This window comes from Camellia sinensis, chromosome 10 (assembly GCF_055761805.1).
Source record: "Camellia sinensis isolate YWXY chromosome 10, ASM5576180v1, whole genome shotgun sequence".
NCBI lineage: Eukaryota > Viridiplantae > Streptophyta > Magnoliopsida > Ericales > Theaceae > Camellia > Camellia sinensis.
Genome location: NC_138970.1, coordinates 100,792,036 through 100,810,447, shown reverse-complemented (window position 1 = coordinate 100,810,447; position 18,412 = coordinate 100,792,036). Strand labels below are relative to the sequence as shown.

Here is an 18,412-nt window from a genome sequence, read left to right as displayed (position 1 = left end):
TCATGTCAAACATTAAAAAATATATTTTATGGCATATTAGTAGACTATTAGTATAAACAACATACAATCACACTTAGAAAATGTGATTAAAAAGAGAAGATATAATCACACTTATTTTAAAAAATGAGATTAAAATAAATATTATGACACTCACTCAAATTAGATGTGATTAAAATATCATTCTAATTTTTTTTGTCCGCTACTACAAAAATAGATATAGATAACACTTTTTTTGTGTGATGTATGTTATTTAATCATACCTTTTAAGTTTTATTAAAGTGTGATCGTTGATAGTGTGATTAATAATATTTAGATCACCGATTTTAAGTGTGATTAACATCTAACAAAACCTGTGATCAGTAGTGATTTGAAGAATAATCAATATTATTTTAGTACGCGCATTTGAAGAATGCAATGCACATTATATACTATATTTTGAATCACAACCATATATTAAATGGAATAACGTTATATATTTCATGAATGAAAGTTAAATATGTTTAAAAGTAGATACAAATGAATTACATAAAAAGTTTTGAACTGTGTTTACATATATTAAAAAATAAAAAAGCTTGAAAAACTAATTTTTTTAAATTTTTGACCATATTTTGCACTTCTCCAAGAAATTTCTGACCTGAAAAATATAAACACAAATTAATTCAGAAACGACTAGAAGCATATGAACGAACTTACTATTTTTGTAGAGATTTTTATTGTCTTACAAAAGACAAAGTCCGACAGATCACACCCCTTCAAATGTCTTAACATTAAATACCTCTAGCATGACATGAAGCATATAAAAACAAAATGTCACTTTACCCACAGAAATTGCAAGTTCAACAGAATTTTACTATAACCAACAACTTAGTTATAGTAAAATTTGGACTTAATTATTTAAGAAAATAATTTACAAACAGGGAACACGTCACACTTTTCTTCAGAGAGTTCCACTACCTAGTCTCACACACACACACACACACACACACACACACACACACACACAAAAATACTGTGTCCAAGAATGAGCCTACACTGTGTAAAATTAAAGACATATTTGATTAGTTCATTGTATTATGTTTATTTGTTTTTAGTGTCTAAAAATGGTGTTTATTAAATTCACAATTTTAACATGAGTTCAACAGGACTCTGTGCAGCTTTTAACTGATTTTCAAGAAATTTCTTTTTAAGTAAAGGACTAAACTTAAAAATAAAAAGTGGTCCTTTTCCCATGAGCAGACTGCAGGTTCGAATCTTGTCTCGCCTAATCACAAAATAAGATTAATATTCTTGTGATGCATAAATCTTAAAAAAATATAGGAAATGATTTGAGGCAAGATAATGATTTCATTATTCAGTAATTCAAAGATGTGTAATTGGCACATTAAACCAAGTAGGTGGTTCTCACATTGACAAAATTTGGTGAAGCATGCGCTCTGTGCAGTTTTTAAGGCAAGCAGGCCTCTATCATCGTGACCAACAGGTATAACTAAAGAAAAGCCCATCTCCACACTGAAAGAAAGAAGCAGTTCCACCTAGAAACACCAACTACCAACTTATCAAAAATAAAATTAAGCTGCTAAAAACGAAAACATTATGAGAGAAATGCACATAGGCAGATATGCCAGGAAGAAACCAAAGTGGGTTCCCATATGATGCGCATGACCTTTATTCCTACGATCCTTTTCAAATTCAGTTACAATCCAAGTTGAATATACAAGTTTATTTAGAAACTTCTAGATATATCTATCATTCACTTCCCTATTCCTCTACACCTATGAATCTATGATACTTAAATGAGCACGAAACACCAAAATCAAGATTCAAAATAATAATAATAAATAAATAAATAAAATAATGACACAAAACTTAACAAACACAGTCCTAAATGAGCACAAAGTACCAAAATGCAGACCCAAAATATAAGAAAAACATATGTAACTATTATTTGGAAAGATTTCACCTTTTAAAAGGAAAATACTTCCTTAACTGGGAATCATATTCCTTTCCACCAACTAACTCCTACCACACCAAAAGCTATAAAAAAAATTTAAAAAAAAAAAAGATAAAGAAAACTATGACAACACAAAGCTTAACTAATACATAGTTCTAAGATAGAAGAAGGCACAATTTCGTAGATACAGCAAATCTGGTTCCAAGAATTTGCCAAAGAAAAACCTGAAAATCACTCAAAACAAAGACTTCATGTAATTACGTTTATGTCAGCCCAAAACAAGATATCAACAGCTTGTGATCCTCCGCCAAGAACTAATAAATATTATAGCTCTCCAACTTCTCATTTAACAGAAATGTTTACTAGACCTCTTCATAAACTAGAATTACTTCTTAGCAAACAATCTCTCTCTCACACACATAACTCATAAGTATGTCCTCTAGATAAAGAGATTGGCTGGAGAGAGAATGAAAACCTTAAAATTAGGAGCATTTCTTCTTATATCGATCACATTTCTTGTGACATATTTCTTCTTCAACTCTTTGATCTTGCTTCCATGTTCTCAACTCAGTTCTGTGGTTGAAGGTGGGCTGAAGACCAACATGGATCCAATTTGCTTGTACCTAAGCTTTTTTTTTTGGGTGCCTAAGCTATTATGGTTTAATGTTGCCCCACCCAAAACCAAATTTTTTGGCTAGTTCGCTTAGTAATGGAGGGTGAAAACAGCTGACTATTTGTAAAAAAAAAATGGTGCTCTAGTAATGTCTACACTTTTTTGTAGAAGTGAAGCTGAATCTAGCAACCATGTTCTGTTATAGTGGTCTAAAGTGTGGAAGATATGGTCTGAGCTACTAAATTGGTGGGGTTTTCAGTGGGCAACTTGCGGTAGCTGCAAAAATAACTCTACAACAGCAGCAACTAAGTGCAGCAGCAGGAAAAGCACTAAATTGGTGGGGTTTTCAGTGGGCAACTCCAGATTACACAACATATATGTGTCTCAATCACACCACTATAGCAGCCATAACGGATGGCGGTAACCACTCATACAATTACGTAACAGTTACATTGTGGCCTATTTTTAAAAATCGTGGTTTAGACGTACGGTATAACGTGTAGGGTAGTATGGGATCTGAGGAGCTCAAACCTTAGTGAGAACCACAAAGAGAGAGAGGTTAGCAGCCACAAAATAAGGAGTGACTTTTCCATAAGGACAATAGGTTTACTATGCTCGACAGCATGAAGTATAAGAGCAGAGAGTGCAAGACAGATTTGTGTTAAAAGCTGTCACAAAGATAAACCAACTTTGGATCAAACACTTCTTTAAGTAACCCAAAACAAATACATAAATAGACATTTAATTCAAATGATAAATACAACACCAAAATAAAACAAAACAAAAAAATAAAAATATAAACAAGATGCATCAGCAAAATCTAACATTCAATCGAGCTTTTTAATAGAATATCCCAAAAATTGCATCTGTTTTAAGCATTAGGGCACCAACAGATCCAATCAGTATAAAGAAGAGAAAGCACTTGAGAAGGGCTTGAACTAAATCTTTTAGCAGCCATAAGAAGAGCATTTAGCAGAGCATCTTTAGCTCTCAACTACAAATAATATCCATCATTTTAGATCTGTAAAATGGTAGAAAAAATTGGAAATTTATTAATGTACACCTAAATAAACACATGTTTACATCTGTCTGCAACATGATGTTAAAATGGGGCAAGATGAACTATTTGGTCATAGCATAAAATAATAATTCTAAATACTTTGTCATGTGTGTGTCCAGACACATCCAAAAAGAGAAACTGTATGAAAGCTTGTCAACAACTTTTGAATTAATTCTATAGACTATTTTGAATGAAGGGTGTTGAATTCATCAACTAAAATTTTGAACTTCTTTCATGTAAGTATAAAGAAATATCTGTGTTTCTCTTTATGAAAGTTCTAGCGACTACTCCACTGAGCCACCTACCAAGCATCGCTAGCATAACTCAAAATCTTTTGAGCTAAGTCTTGATTTTAGTAGATCAATAAGCCATTAACAGACAAAATTTGCACTAGTTGGTAGCTTCGTGCAAATGAGTATTTCTAAAATATTCATTATAAGACAGACAACCAACAGTTTAGTTCAATTTGGTTCAGTTCAAATTACATTTTTTTTTTTTTTAGTTCATACTCAAAATTGATGACCAACCTCGGTTCAATTCTGGTTCTGTCAACAAACTCTTCCTTAGGCACCCCTCGCACTCAAAAATATAAAATAAAAATAATAGCCCCAAGGTTTTTCCCTAATAGTAAGACTCCTAAAGGCACCATCAAACATCTCCAACAAGAAATGTACCACCAAAAGCTCCTTTTCTACAACCACATAACACACAATCACATGTGGATATCAACCCCCATGCTCCTCTGGCCTTGGCTTGATATAGCTTCCTTCTTCCACAGACAAAACCCACTGCCTTTCACTTTTTGGTGGAGACTGAAGCATATCTATCTCAACCAACAACCTTGAGAAATAACCCTACATAACATTTCTTGATCTTCCACTAAGATTCAGCCTTTAACATAAAGTTAAATAAATAAATAAAATTAAAATACAATTTTCTTAGGGAAAAGAGAAGGAAAAAAAAAAGCAAAAGAAACTACAAACATCCTTCCAGAAAATGAGAAGAGAACAACAGATGAGAGTAGATGAGAGATATACCTGGATGTCAGAGGGAGAACCAGTGGGAAGTCGCCGCCGCCACTGCTATAGATAGATTGTGAGGGTAACGTGAGGCGAGAGCGAGAGTGAGAGCAAGAGCAAGAGAGAGAGAGAGAGAGAGAGAGAGAGAGAGAGAGTTTGTGTGTGTGTGTGTGTCTTCGTATTCTGAGGCATAACGTGGAAATTCCGCCATTTTCTCAATAACCAAATAGAACCCAACTCAGACTACTTGAGGTGAACCTAAAGGTTTAGTAACTGTAATATTAAAAAAAAAAATTGAAATTTATCGGCAAACTATGAAATTTTCAAAGGGAAAAGATAAGGTAATTCATTATCTGCTGTTAAATTGTTTTCAATAACCTTGCATTTTCTCACTAACCAAACAGAACCACCTCAAACAAGTATTCAAAAGAGCAAATCGACGGAGACAAAATAATTCCCCCAAATTCATCAAAAACTAGCAAAAACACAAAGGTCTCAAACGAAACCCTAACCATTAAACCAAAATGCTAATCGAAAACAAAACAGATAAACCTAACCAAATCAAAACATAGATCCAAATCGAACAGAGAACGAGTTCGCCATTGATATACGAACTGAAGCTTTGCGAATACGAAGAATTACAATTAGTGAAGAACAAATCAAGAGTTAGGGCTTGATGATGATTATACAATAAACAGTTTGAAACAGAGAGAGAGAGAGTTACTTCAGTAGCTAGGTATTCAAGTACAACGGCTATGAAAACCAAACCTCTGGTTCCGACACACTGAGCATAGCGACCCTTCTTCAAGTACTAGCCAATCCTTCCGACCGGAAACAGAAGGTAAAGAGAAGAGACCTGTGTGCTTATGAAATTCAATATTGTTGGAAATGGAAAGAGTCGCCCTCTGAATTTCAATCTTGTTACATGGATTTTTTCATTATGGGTCTAGTGAAGGAAGACCTTAATTGTTTGTTGAATTGGAGGATTTTCTCACTGTTATTACTCTTTTGGTTTCCTTTGGTTGGATTTGTGTGGGTGGTCTTAACAGGTCATGTTGAAACTTGGAAGTATAAAGATATGGGGAATGCAATCTTGAACCAGGCTGCAATCTGCTCCAATTCAATGAATGGAGTGTGCTTGACAGTTGTCTTTTTTATTTTGATGGTGCTACACATTTAGATAGGAAGAATGGAGCTGAATTTCAACTGGTTTTATGCTCATATTCTAAGGCTTCTACCTATTCCCTTGCAGGTTGTGCTTGGGGTCTTATTTTATTTTATTTTCTTAAGCTTTTGATTTATGTATATTGGTGTATGTGGCTGCTATGGAAAAATATAACATTGATTGGCTTCTTTTGTGTGTGCTTCTGAACTGGGTTATGGAGGCAGCTAGTATGCTAGTTTTTGCTAATAGATTTGCAACCAGTATGGCACCAATATGCTAACAGATTTGTGGCTGCTTTGATAGGCTTGTTTTGTTTGTGCTAGCTAGTTATATATAGTTGGTAAATTTTGTATAGCTTTGTTAGGGCCTGGGGTATTCCCCTTGTATTCTTGTAAGTTTTCTTGTTTTATTTTATGACTTATTCACCAAAAAAAAGTCCTCTGTCATTCATAGGTAGAACAGAGGCGTGAATTTGAGAATTGTATATTTTATATAAAAATCAAATTGGAATATTTTATACAATCACACCGATTTGGAGTGTTATTAAATATATATATATATATATATATAATTACACTTATTTAAAAAGTGTGATTAAAAAGTAGTAATGTATATATAATCACACTTTAATTAGAATGTGTGATTAAAAAATATATAAATAATCACACTTTAATTAGAATGTGTGATTAAAAAATATATATATAATCACACTTAATTAAAAAGTGTGATTAAAAAGTAGTAGTGTATATATAATCGCACTTTAATTAGAATGTGGAATTAAAAATATATATATATAATCACACTTAATTGAAAAGTGACATAAAAAATAAATATTATCACACTCAATCAAATTAAGTGTGATTAAAATATCAATCTAAATTTTTTTTATCACACTTCCAATAAAAGTGAGATATTTTTTTTGTCAAAATGTAATCTTTAACTATTTTTGTAGTAGTGATCACACTTTCAATAAAAATGAGATAGTTTCATTTGTCAAAGTGTAATATTTAACTATTTTTGTTGTAGTGAATCAAAATATGCCCTCCCATAGTTTTGGAAAAATACTCTCACAACTATCATTGTACATTGCTACCGTTCGGCGAATCCAAAACTATATATTGCTTAGGAAAAACTAATATCAATGCTATGTGAATATATAGTATATTGCATAATGAATAATAGAAAGATAATACATACGATAACTGTAAGAGGTATAAATGTTCATAAAATATTAAAAAAAGTTTTAAGATATGAAATTTGCTGTGTCAAAATTTTCAAACATGAAAACTAATTGGGATGTAAAAATATCCAGAAAACTTATTGGATTACAAGTATAGAAAAGTAAACTTACTATTGAATTTCCCAAAATTATATTCGACAGAAAAAATGAAGATGATCTTATCTTCTACAAGGGGTTGTCAAACGACTAACACCATCATCATTCTTTATCTTTTGCAAGCATTTCTACTACATCAGTGATCAATTTATTTTATTTTATTTTATTTTTTTAATTCAAGACATGTAACTTCCAAAGATGTGGAGTTATTTAGGTATTATTTCATAAAAGAGCATGCAATAACTAAATTGGAGTAATAAGTCCTCAACAGGAAATATTTATCTTTATACACTTCTCAATATATCAATAATATCCCTCTTCTTAATGTCACATTCCTCTCTTTACCTCCATAGTTATCTCCCTCTCTTCTTCATTCATTTTTGTAAAACAAGTATAACGCAACGGGTAAAAATTTCAGATCATACTTTAGGTGATATAACCTAAAGCAAAGAATCTTATGGATAAATCACGTGTTTAAAAAAATGCGAACAACGAACTCCCAACAGTGGAGTGATACCACAATATGAGTATCACCCACAAAAGTCACAGTGCAAAAGGCTGGATCGTTATTTTTTAATGGGAGAGAGTCAATATGGGAAAAATCATTCATTATTCAATCCATCCCATATCTCATATAACATATCAGATATATAGGCTGAGTATATCATCTATCCAAATCAGTTGATATGATAGATATAGATACCAGGAGTGGGTTATCCAAATAGGTTTTGAATTCAAATTCAAACTTACATGGATAAAGTTCAAAAGGGTCATGGGTCATGCCACACAGGCGCCCAATTGCTAACAATTTTCTTTTTCATTCCACCATCTCCGGCCGCCATTGCAGCCATCTCTGACCATTGCCACCCAACTTTTCCCTACCAACAACCCCTCTTCCCCAACGGCTACCCTCACCAACAAATTATGTTCCCTAACTACAACTCACACCGGCTTTTACTGCTTCACCTCTGTTTAGTCCCCTCTTCCTACTTGCAAATCCCTTCCCAGCTTTCTTGTCCTATTGTGACTCCCTTCCAATTCTCTTTCCTCAACCACAATGCCTTCATTCACTAGATCTAGTTTTTTCAAACTTGGGGTTTAAAAAGGAAGAACAAGGAGGAAAATGAGGTTGTAGAGCTGTAGTGTGTAAAGGAGCAGTGCAGAGAGGCAATGGAGAAAGGCAACGGTGTAGAGAAGAAGAAAAGTGGCCGGTGGAGTGTTGGGCATGGGGGTGGCACTAGCACTGGCAAATGATGGGGACAATGGTTGGATAAAAATTGAAGAGAAGAGAAACTAGGGTTCGTGGACTAAAATGTAATTTTACAAAAGAATAAAATTATAATAAGAAAAAATAAAAATGAGAGATGTAATTAGCTAAACAACAATGTTAGGTGGCCCGAAAAATTATCGCTCGAATTGCTCGAAACACTCAAAGCGACATTGTTTTGGGTATAAAATGACGTCTTTTTGACACATTCGAGCCATTTGAGACACAAAAATTCGGGCCACTAAACATTTTTCATAGCTAAACAACAATGTTAGGTGACCCGAAAAATCATGGCTCGAATGGCTCGAAACACTCAAAACGACGTTATTTTGGGTATAAAACGACATCGTTTTGACACATTCGAACCATTTGAGTCACAAAAATTTGAGCCACCAAACATTTTCCATAGCTAAACAATGATAGTAGATTGACTAGGATATGTTTTGTTTCATGTTTTCTATTTACACAAAGCTCTCCTTGTGAGTTGTCCCCCATCTGTGCAGGGCCGGCCTTGAAATTTAGGGAACCTAAGGCGAACTTTGAAAATGGGAGCCCCATAATTTACTTATGTGCATCTCCAGAAAAAAGGTTATTGCCCACATAATTTACTTATGTGTATCTCCTGAAAAATAGGTTATTGCATTATGAGAATGACGGGGTTTGTTTTTTTGGCACAATCTAAATGTGATCACCTAAGGAAATTGGGTGACAAGTGTCTTAGACTCTGAGGTGTTACCAAACCCAGCAAGAAAATGACATTGAAGAAATGCACCGCAGCGGTAGATATAAATTCCTATCAATCTTGTTTTCGTACACACAACCACTTACTTCCTCCTTTCCTTCCTCGTCATTTTGGTCTCTCTCCAAATGCATAAAAAAAGGAGTAATTATTCACAACATAGTGGAATTAATAATGATGTAAATTGACGTCTGCCCAAAGAAGTTTAGCAACAAGAAGAGAGTTAATAATGATGTAGAGAGGAAAGAAAAAGGAGTAATTATTCACAACATAGTGGAATTAATAATGATGTAAATTGATGTCTGCTCAAGGAAGTTTATCAACAAATGTCTTTCAGTGACAGATGATTTAATTAATTTACAGGTAAAAGAAGCTAAATAGTTGAAAACAACTCCTATAGAGTAATTATTCACACCACAGTGGTTTTTTTAAATAATAAAAAAAAATTAAAAAAAAACATCTTATTTAACACCAAAAAATTTTATTTGAATTTTTCAAGTATGTGACACTGTCATTCTGTTTCTTAGCAATTGAACAGTGGATACACCTATAGAAGAAAATCCAACTTCTCTAAAGTAATTTTTCCTAAAATAATCTTAGAGTAATTTTTTATATGACTGAAATTTAATTTTGTAAAAATTAAGGATACAATAGTACGTATATTCACTTTTACAAAAATCCTACCCATACAAAACATTATTCTAAAATCAGTTCAAAAGAAAAAAAAAAAAAAAAAATCCAAGCACGAACAAAACCAAATGTAATGTATTCCCTCAACGTCTCAAATATACTCCCTCAAACTATCAAACATTCCACAAGTTACAAGTAAATTAGCAGTTCTCGCAGTTCTACATGGGACAAATCTATAAGATTTCTGAATAACTTGTATATTTAATTTTGTCTAATTACAAAGAATACATCTGATTATATTCCACTTTTAATCCTAAAATTAAAAAGGAAATAGAATATATATATACAATCTTTCAGAATATATACACAACATATGCTACCATATATACATAGATACATGAATATTTTTATACCCCCACTCAAACTCAAGGTGTTTGAGCAGAAAATACGGATAATTTGTCAAGAAGAAACTGAAACCGAATAGTGGTATGAGTCTTAGTATAGAAGTCAACAAGTTGCCAGGCCGAAGAGATGAAAAGAAGCGTAATAGAGCCAGACTACAGATGTTGACGGAAGAAGTGACAATCAATCTCAATGTGTTTTGTCCATTCATAAAAGACAGTGTTATAGGTAATCTGAATAGCACTGCAGTTGTCACAGTAGAGAGAGGTCAGAAATGACTAAGAAATGTCAAAGGCAGATAAGAGACAACAGAGCCAAATAATCTCAACAGTGGCATGAGTGATAGCATGGTACCCAGCTTTGGCAGTAGAACAAACAACAATAGTTTATTTCTTGCTTTTCCAAGAAATCAAGGAATCTCCAAGAAACATACAGAAACCAAAAGTGGACATGAGATCATTGATATCACCAGCCCAACCAGAATCAGAATAGTCCACCAAGTCCAAGAAGAAAGTAGAAGACAATAGCAAGCCCTGAAAGACAGTAGCGAAGAATTCGAATCAAAGTAGCTCCATGTGTAGAACAATGAGCAAAAACAAACTGGCTAACCACATGAACAACATAGGTAAGATCAGGGCAAGTGACAATCAAATAAACTAAGCAACTTACAAGCTCTCGATCATATAATCCACATAAAATAATAAGGCAACAAAACCAGTTGAGGTGTGAAGAAGAAACAACGTAAAATCTTGGGCACAACGATGAAACCCAAGCTAAGTAATAGCCGTTTGGAAGCAGTCATACCAAGCACAAGCAGATTGTTTCAAACTATAAAAAGCATACCAAAGATGACAAACCTATCTAGAGGAATGGGGAATGCTAGGGAAAGGACGCATATATACCTCCTCAATGAGAAGGCCATTAAGAAAAACATTTTTAACACTTATTTGATAGAGAGGCCAATGACGATTAACAAGGACAAAAATCAAAGTACAGACAATAGTCATTTTGGTGACTGGTGCAAAGGTCTCCTTATAATTAAGACCATACTCTGTGAGAAACCTTTGGCAATCAGGCAAGCTTTGGAGTGCTTGAAAGAACTATTGGAATGAGTGTTGACTTTATAGACCGATTTGCAATCAACTAGATTCTTACTAGCAATAGTTTGTTGCAATGCAAACAACTCATTCTCTGTAGTTTGAACTCGCTTAGGATTACGGGTGGGCATTCATCTGTCCAGGTTAGGCCGGGCCAACACTATACAATAAGGGACTTTGTGTTTGCCCCTCCCAGCCCTAATGTCAGGCCTCTACATCTGCCCAAGCTAGTCCTAAAAAATAATTATAAATCTCAAGCCCACCTAGCAACCTATATGTTAATTCCTTTTTTTTAAACATTCCATAATTAAATTCAATCACACCTTATATTTCTTAAATAAATATAACGACATCATTATAAATTGAAGGATTTGGGATATAAATTGAAGGATTTCTTAAATAAATTCAATCACACATCACCACAAATGTGAGTTTTAATAAAATTAATAAGATAAATTCTAGATTATAACAAAAAACATATTTTTAAATATATTATAATTAATTAATTAACTAATTTAATAGCAAGATGGGCTGGGCTGGGCTTGGTTGGGCTGGGTTAAAAGTATAAATCATAAGCTCAACCTAGCAATATATCAGGCTGAAAATGTTGGCCTAACTCGGCCACATAGGCTAAAACAACATTTCCAAACCTTAAAAAATAAGGGTCGGGTCAGATGGGCCAATGGGCCGATGCCCATTACTAATTAGGATCTTAACAGGTTTCATTATAAGACTGAGGTTTTGAAAAGGAATGAATAGCAGACATGAAGGTGTAGTATATAGGAGAAAAACATATGTTACAAAAAATAAGTTTTACCACAGCCTTACGTTGATGAGAGGGATACCGATGGGCATAAGGATTATTGTCATCAGAAGCAAAAGGTTTAGTAGTAGGGACAGAGAGAATTGGTGGTATAAAAGTCTTGTGACGAGAATAAACTAATAATGAAGGGGGAAGAGAGAGAGAGAGAGAGAGAGAGAGAGAGAGAGCATGAGGAGAAGTGGGAACAAGTTCATGGGGGACAATAGAGATGTACTCATCTGGAGGAACCTCGGAAGGAAATTGATTAATGTAAGCCAATTCCTCTTTGGAAATGGGGGCAGTGATAACAGGAAACTGAAAGTAAGGCAGACGTTCGAGAATGACAACATGGCAGGAGACATAAATACGATGGAGATAGGATCATAACAACGATAGTCTTTCTAAGTAAGACTATAACCTAAAAAAATACACCAGATAGGCCAAACACTATGTTTGGTCTCATCTTTATGGGAAAGAAAGAAAAAACAAATAGAACCAAAGATTCGAAGGAGGGAGTAATTAGATACCTAGGAAAATATAACCTCATAAAAAGAATAACCAGGGAGTAGAGGAGTAGGCATTGTAGACACCCCATTTTTTACCATCCTCAACACTTGGACGTCATCGTTTGAACACTCGATGATAATCCATACTCGTCTTCGTTTTGAGTTCCCGAAGGTCTTGGCTGCGCGCCTTGTCTTAGGATCTCTCAACTTGTCTGTTGTGTGCTTGGTTGTGGACCAAGGACTTGTGTTTTTGCTTCTAAGGGAAGATGGTGGCTTGTTGGCCATCCCTACAGCCCATCGGCCAAGGCATGGTGCCATCGCCCTTGTTTTCTTGCCATCGGCCAAAAGTGGCGGCCGATCGGCACTCTTTTTGGTCGATTGGCCATATTTTTGAGCCGAGACCTTTCCATCTGTTTTTTGCAGATATTTTGTGCCAGTTGTGACAGTTGGTGAGCATAATTCTCATCCTCCATACACGTGTATGGAGGGATTGCATTCAAGACTCAAGCTTGTTGAACAAGCTTGAGAATTGAAATTTTACAAGAAGGGAGCCTCCCCTCCCTTTCCAGAGGTTCTGAAAATTACATATACAAGTTCTATATCTCTCTCTATATATATTTTGCCTCTCTCTCTCTCCTTTTGCTCTTGTTTGTGCCCAAAAGTGTAATATCTTCACACTATTGCATACAAACACCTACTAGAACACCATCCTATGGTTGCTGAGGTGCTTAGGAGTTGGTTTTGGAGTTCTTGGAGTGGTTTAAGCTTAGAGAGGCTCCTGGAGTTGTGTTCTTGAAGGTGTTCTTCAAGGGTGAGTTAACTACCTTTTAATTCCCCATTTTGGCTTAAGCTTTTAGAACTACTTGCGTATTGTTTTAAGCTTAACTCTAAACTACAAAAAGTTCTGATTTTATGTGCTTGTGATGTTTGTTTCAGGTCACTTGTGTGTTGGGGGTTGTCTACCCCTCTTAGGCCTTGTTTGGCCTTGTTTTGTGCCTTCCTTTTTGAGCCTTGGAACCATCTTGTTTTGATCTTCTCACCACTGAAATCCAGAGGATTTTCAGTGGTGGAGAAGTGGTTTTGGAGTCTTGGATAGGTGAGGGACACCCCCCTCTCCTTGTGTCTTGTTTGCTAGTATAAATGGCTCATATTGGTAGCATGTTTGCTATGTTTTGGCTTCATTTCAGCAAGTATTTGGTTTTATTTTTCCATGCTATAACTCTGTTTTAAGTTGGTTTGATAGCCTCTTACATGCATCATGCACTTGTAGTGTAATCCTCTCTATTGCCGTAACGTGCACCTTGCATTTGGGTCATCATTCTTGCTTGTTTTGGCTCAACTCAAAGAAGCTTTTAGTCATGTTTTACCATGCTCTAGCTCTTATTTGTATTTTCTTGGTCATGCATGCATTTTTTTGTATAGTCTAGGTTCAATCTAGCTTGTTGGCTTTGAGTGTCCAAGTCATTAGCATGCATTGCTTATACCATTTTCATTATTTGGCATCATTTCATATGTGATTTCAGTCCATGTGGTGTGGTCATACACTTGCAACTTTCATCCTTTTGATGTTTTGAAGGGTTGGGGTTTTATGCCGTGAACATGGGTCATTGTGCATGCCTCTATGCTTAGGCCTTTAGGATGCCATCTCAGTAGGTTTTTGGGCTTATTTTGACATTCCATGGCTCTGATTTTTATAGGTTAAGTCATGCCATGTTTGGTTTTAATAGGTGTAGTGCAATCCCCTTTGTTGGCCTTACTTGCATCATGCCTTATGCCCTTCATGTTGGCTTGTTTTAGCTTTCACTCTTGCATGTTTTAGACTCCTTTTGGCATGATCTAGGACTGTTTTGGTTGTCCTTGGCTCTTTGGGGCTTGATTCATGTAGCCTTAGTACGAGCTCCTTGGCTAGCCTTAAGCCTTGAGCTTTCTTGCATGTCATGCTTGACTTGTTTGTGTGATTTGACATCATTCCTAGCATCATTTCAGAGCATGTAATGTTGTCACACTTGCATGCTTTTCACTCTTTAAGTGCTCTTGAGAGTTGTCCTCTTTATGCCTTTATTCTTGGGCCAATTAGCATACATGTTTGTCGTGCATTTCATGTCATCAATTCATCATATTTGGCCACTGATTTGGGCATGGCTGAGGTCTACCCAGTTTGGTTTAAATCCATCTTTGCATGTTATTGCATGCTTGACATGTTGCATGTTGTTGCATGCTTGTTAGTTTGCATGTTGTTGCATGCTTGTCCATCTTCGCATGACATGCATGTTTGTATGTTTAGGTTGCATTTTGCATGCTTGCTAGTTTGCATTTTGGCACATGCTTGTTTAGGTTGCATTGCATTTGGCATGCTTGTTACCTTAGCCTTGTGTGCATGTTTGAGTCATATTGCATTTGGCATGTTTATGTTGCATTGCATAGCTTTTCCATGTTGCATGCATTGCATTGTGTTTGGTTTGGGGTGTCAAACCAAACACGAGGACCGAGGGACGTTTCCTACTTGAAGTGAGGAAACGTGCTTCAATCTTCGGTCGCCGACACTCTTGATCCAACATGATAGAGTGTGAGGCATTTGTGTGTTTTTGTGCATTCATTCCATATTGATACGTGCAATTCGGCCTCTTTGGCCATCATGCATCGAAATGCGTGATTGATGGCTCGAGAGTTGAACACTACGCTCCTTTGAGTCCCAAACATGATAAGGGGTGTAGTTGCACAACATTTTCTTGCAAATGTATTGCCATGCCCTTGTTTGTCCTCTGTTGTAGCAAAAGGAGCAGTCTGCAGGAAGAGATGGCCGATCGGCTGTCTGGAGTGCCGATCGACTAACTTTTTTTGGCCGATGGACTCGTAAGTGGTCGATAACCCATTTCCCTTGGCCGATGGCCTCTCGGGATGTCCATGAGGTGGTTCAGAAGCATCACAGGAATTTTCATAGTTTTCAGAGGAGCATAAGTGTGCAAACAGAGGCAACATGGGGCATGGCAACTAATTTCCGAGCGAAGCCGATAAAGCATGCATTTATCCCTCCTCTTGAGGATGCTTTAACTGTTTTGTAACTTAATTAATTTGCTTAATTAGTTAAGAGTTTTGTAATAATTAATTAGCTAGGGTAGCTGATTAATTAGTTGATTTGTATTATTTATTCGAACCCTCCGTCGAGAGGGCCAATTTTGTAATAAGTGTACGTGAGTGTGTGAATGTCTTCCAACCCCACATCTTTCTCCGTTTTACTTAACCGCTTACGATGGTTAGTTCTAGGTCATGTTTCAATTAACATTTCTATGCTTGCATGTTTCCATCCATTCATCCGTCTTGCATGCACCGGGCTCAGCGCATCATACTAACTGCATTGTATTTTAAATACATTTACTTGAATACGTGTTCAACAACATGTTATCAAGTTGCATTTCATATGACATCTTAGACTAGCCGAGCCTATTTAGTTGCATTTTGCATATGTTGCATTAGCCATTTTAACATGAACTAGGATCATGCATGATTTCTAACTAGTTCTCTGTTTTGGCTCGGAGTACACTGTGAGTGTTTACGCTTTAGCATCTTGCATGTGTGTAAGTGTTGCCATGATAGCATGCTTGCCATGAGGTTAACTGCTTATTTGTTTAACTTCATGAATGCCTGTGGATGAAGGTTGGATTGCCTGAATTGGAACAATTCATTGAAATGCGAGTTTTAAGCGCACTTGAGAGTGGCAAATCATGTTTTCTAAGCCCACTTGAGGGTGGCAAAATCCACGTCTTAGCCTACTTTCGAGTTGCACCTTCAAACCATTTTCAAACAAACATGAGATGTTTTGTTCTAATTTAGGCGATCTAATCTATACTTGTATACTGTGCACATCACGTAGTAAGCTAGCTAATAAACCGGAATAAGAACACATGTGTTTTCAAAAACAAAATATCATGCTTAGTACAGGCCGATCTTTGATCGGGCGAGCGGGCGTGCTCATTGCATGACCTTCCCCTCTCGTACCCAAGTTCCCGAGACGAGGCAACTTTGGTGATGACAGACACGTGGCCTTAGGCATGAGTCAGGGTTTCCTAAATTCTCCCAAAATAAAATATTTAGGTGGCAACTCTATATCTGGGAAAACAGTCCATGTTTGGCACTTCTTTATTAAAAATCGATTTTCTAAAATGATTTGTTAGATTTGGACTCTTTGGTAATTTATCGGTCTTGCATTGCACTTTGCGAGATTAAATTCAGAACCGTGACACGAGTCTGAGCTGTAGTAGCTCAAAACAAAGCGATTTCGCGCCTTCATGCGCGGAGCTGGGAAGTTCGGGCACGTCTACAGTTTCTGGCGACTCTGTTGGGGATTTACAGAACTTGACTTCAACTCATGATATCTTGTTTTGATTACACTTATGTGTCTCTTTGCATTGCATGTGCATTGTTGTGCCTAAGACACCGCGTTTTCCGTATGCTATTCCTAAACGATTTGCCGAAGGCTTGCTTTGCAAAATGTGCCATAAGGCTAACCGGTTGCGGGCTCTGCCACGATGGGAACACAAACCCCAATTTTTATCGGGGCACCCTTTTTGATCATTCGACCTAGTGCATATTGGAATCCATAGTGACTATTCCAAACTAGGACAGGTTGCTTACCCGATTGTAGGTCGTTTGAAACTGCTGCGTGCGTAGTGAAACCCTAGCTCCTGACAATAGGATAGGGAAACCCTACCCCAACATAGTGGTGTTTTGGCTCTTACTTGTTTGTTATGTGCTTTTAGAGTTGGCCTCTACAAGAATTCACGTATCAGTTTGCAAGTCTGGGTATCAAGCCTGCGGGCATCGACATCAGTATTTGGGAATCCGTTTTACCTGCGGGTATCAGATTCAGATTTGGGGCAGTGATTTGGGAACAGTGATCAGTGGTTGAGAACAGTCTATTCGACTTGTGTTTGCCAACTGTGTGTTGTCTTTATTTAAGCTGTTATATTGTTCGTTTTTCTGTTCATTGTTTCTTTATTATGCTTTATTTATCTTTTTGCAAGGTAGTTTAGCACCATTGCATCCGACCAAGCAGATATCCCCTGAGCACTCTGGGTTAGAGGTCGTAGAGTTAATTGATCCAGGGTTCTGATAGACAGACAAGCAGTGTTCTTTTCTTTACCCCCGGTTACCAGACGGAGGTCAAAAAGGCGCAGTGTATCGGTACAGCGGTCGCCAGATCAGTGCTCTACCCCACCAGTGAACAGTCAGGCTGAGGTCTCAGTTTTTACTGTAAGGATAGATATACCGGTTGTTCAGATAGATTAGCATAGTATGGCAAGTATAAAGGAGATGATGCGTCAGCTCCAGGAAAGTATGAAAACCATGTAGTAGGACGCTGCCCGTCAAGCAGAATTTTCCGCACGCCAGGCCGAGGTTATGGCACAACAGGCAGAGTTGATTGCTAGACTGCAGCAACAACAACCACAACAGCAAGCCGGAGCATCCGCTTCGCACCAAGCTCCTCCCCCACCAAGAGTTTCCATACTTGGGGAGACCGCACACATCTAGGATGATACGAACGTTCCAACAAGGCCGGCTCCGCCCTCAATTCTACCCCAGCTATCCAAAACACCTACCAACCTACCGGATTCTCCCTTTGAGTTCAAGGTGGACCCCACAACATTAAAAGTGAGTAAGCTGGAAAAGCTATTCAAGAAGTCTCAGGGCGTGAAGTCCATTCCGGATATTGAGGACGGGTACACCGACTCAGCTGTGACTCTGCCAGATCGGTTTAAAATGTCGCACATAGACCGTTTCGATGAGTCTGGAGATCCTATGGTGCATTTGCGGCTGTTCTCGGATAT

At 36.7% G+C, this 18,412-nt stretch overlaps 1 long non-coding RNA gene across 2 annotated transcripts; it reads right to left on the bottom strand.

Moving 5' to 3' along the window:
• Positions 1-430: 430 nt before the first annotated feature.
• LOC114306607 (uncharacterized) lies at positions 431-6,192 on the bottom strand. 2 transcript variants are annotated; one of them, XR_014342421.1, is made up of 3 exons: positions 2,427-6,104; positions 1,406-1,532; positions 431-634 (listed from the first exon to the last, which is right to left on the bottom strand). It is a non-coding gene; the product is annotated as an uncharacterized LOC114306607 (long non-coding RNA). The 2 variants fall into 2 exon arrangements; XR_014342420.1 differs by having other exon boundaries at positions 1,406-6,192.
• Positions 6,193-18,412: the final 12,220 nt, after the last annotated feature.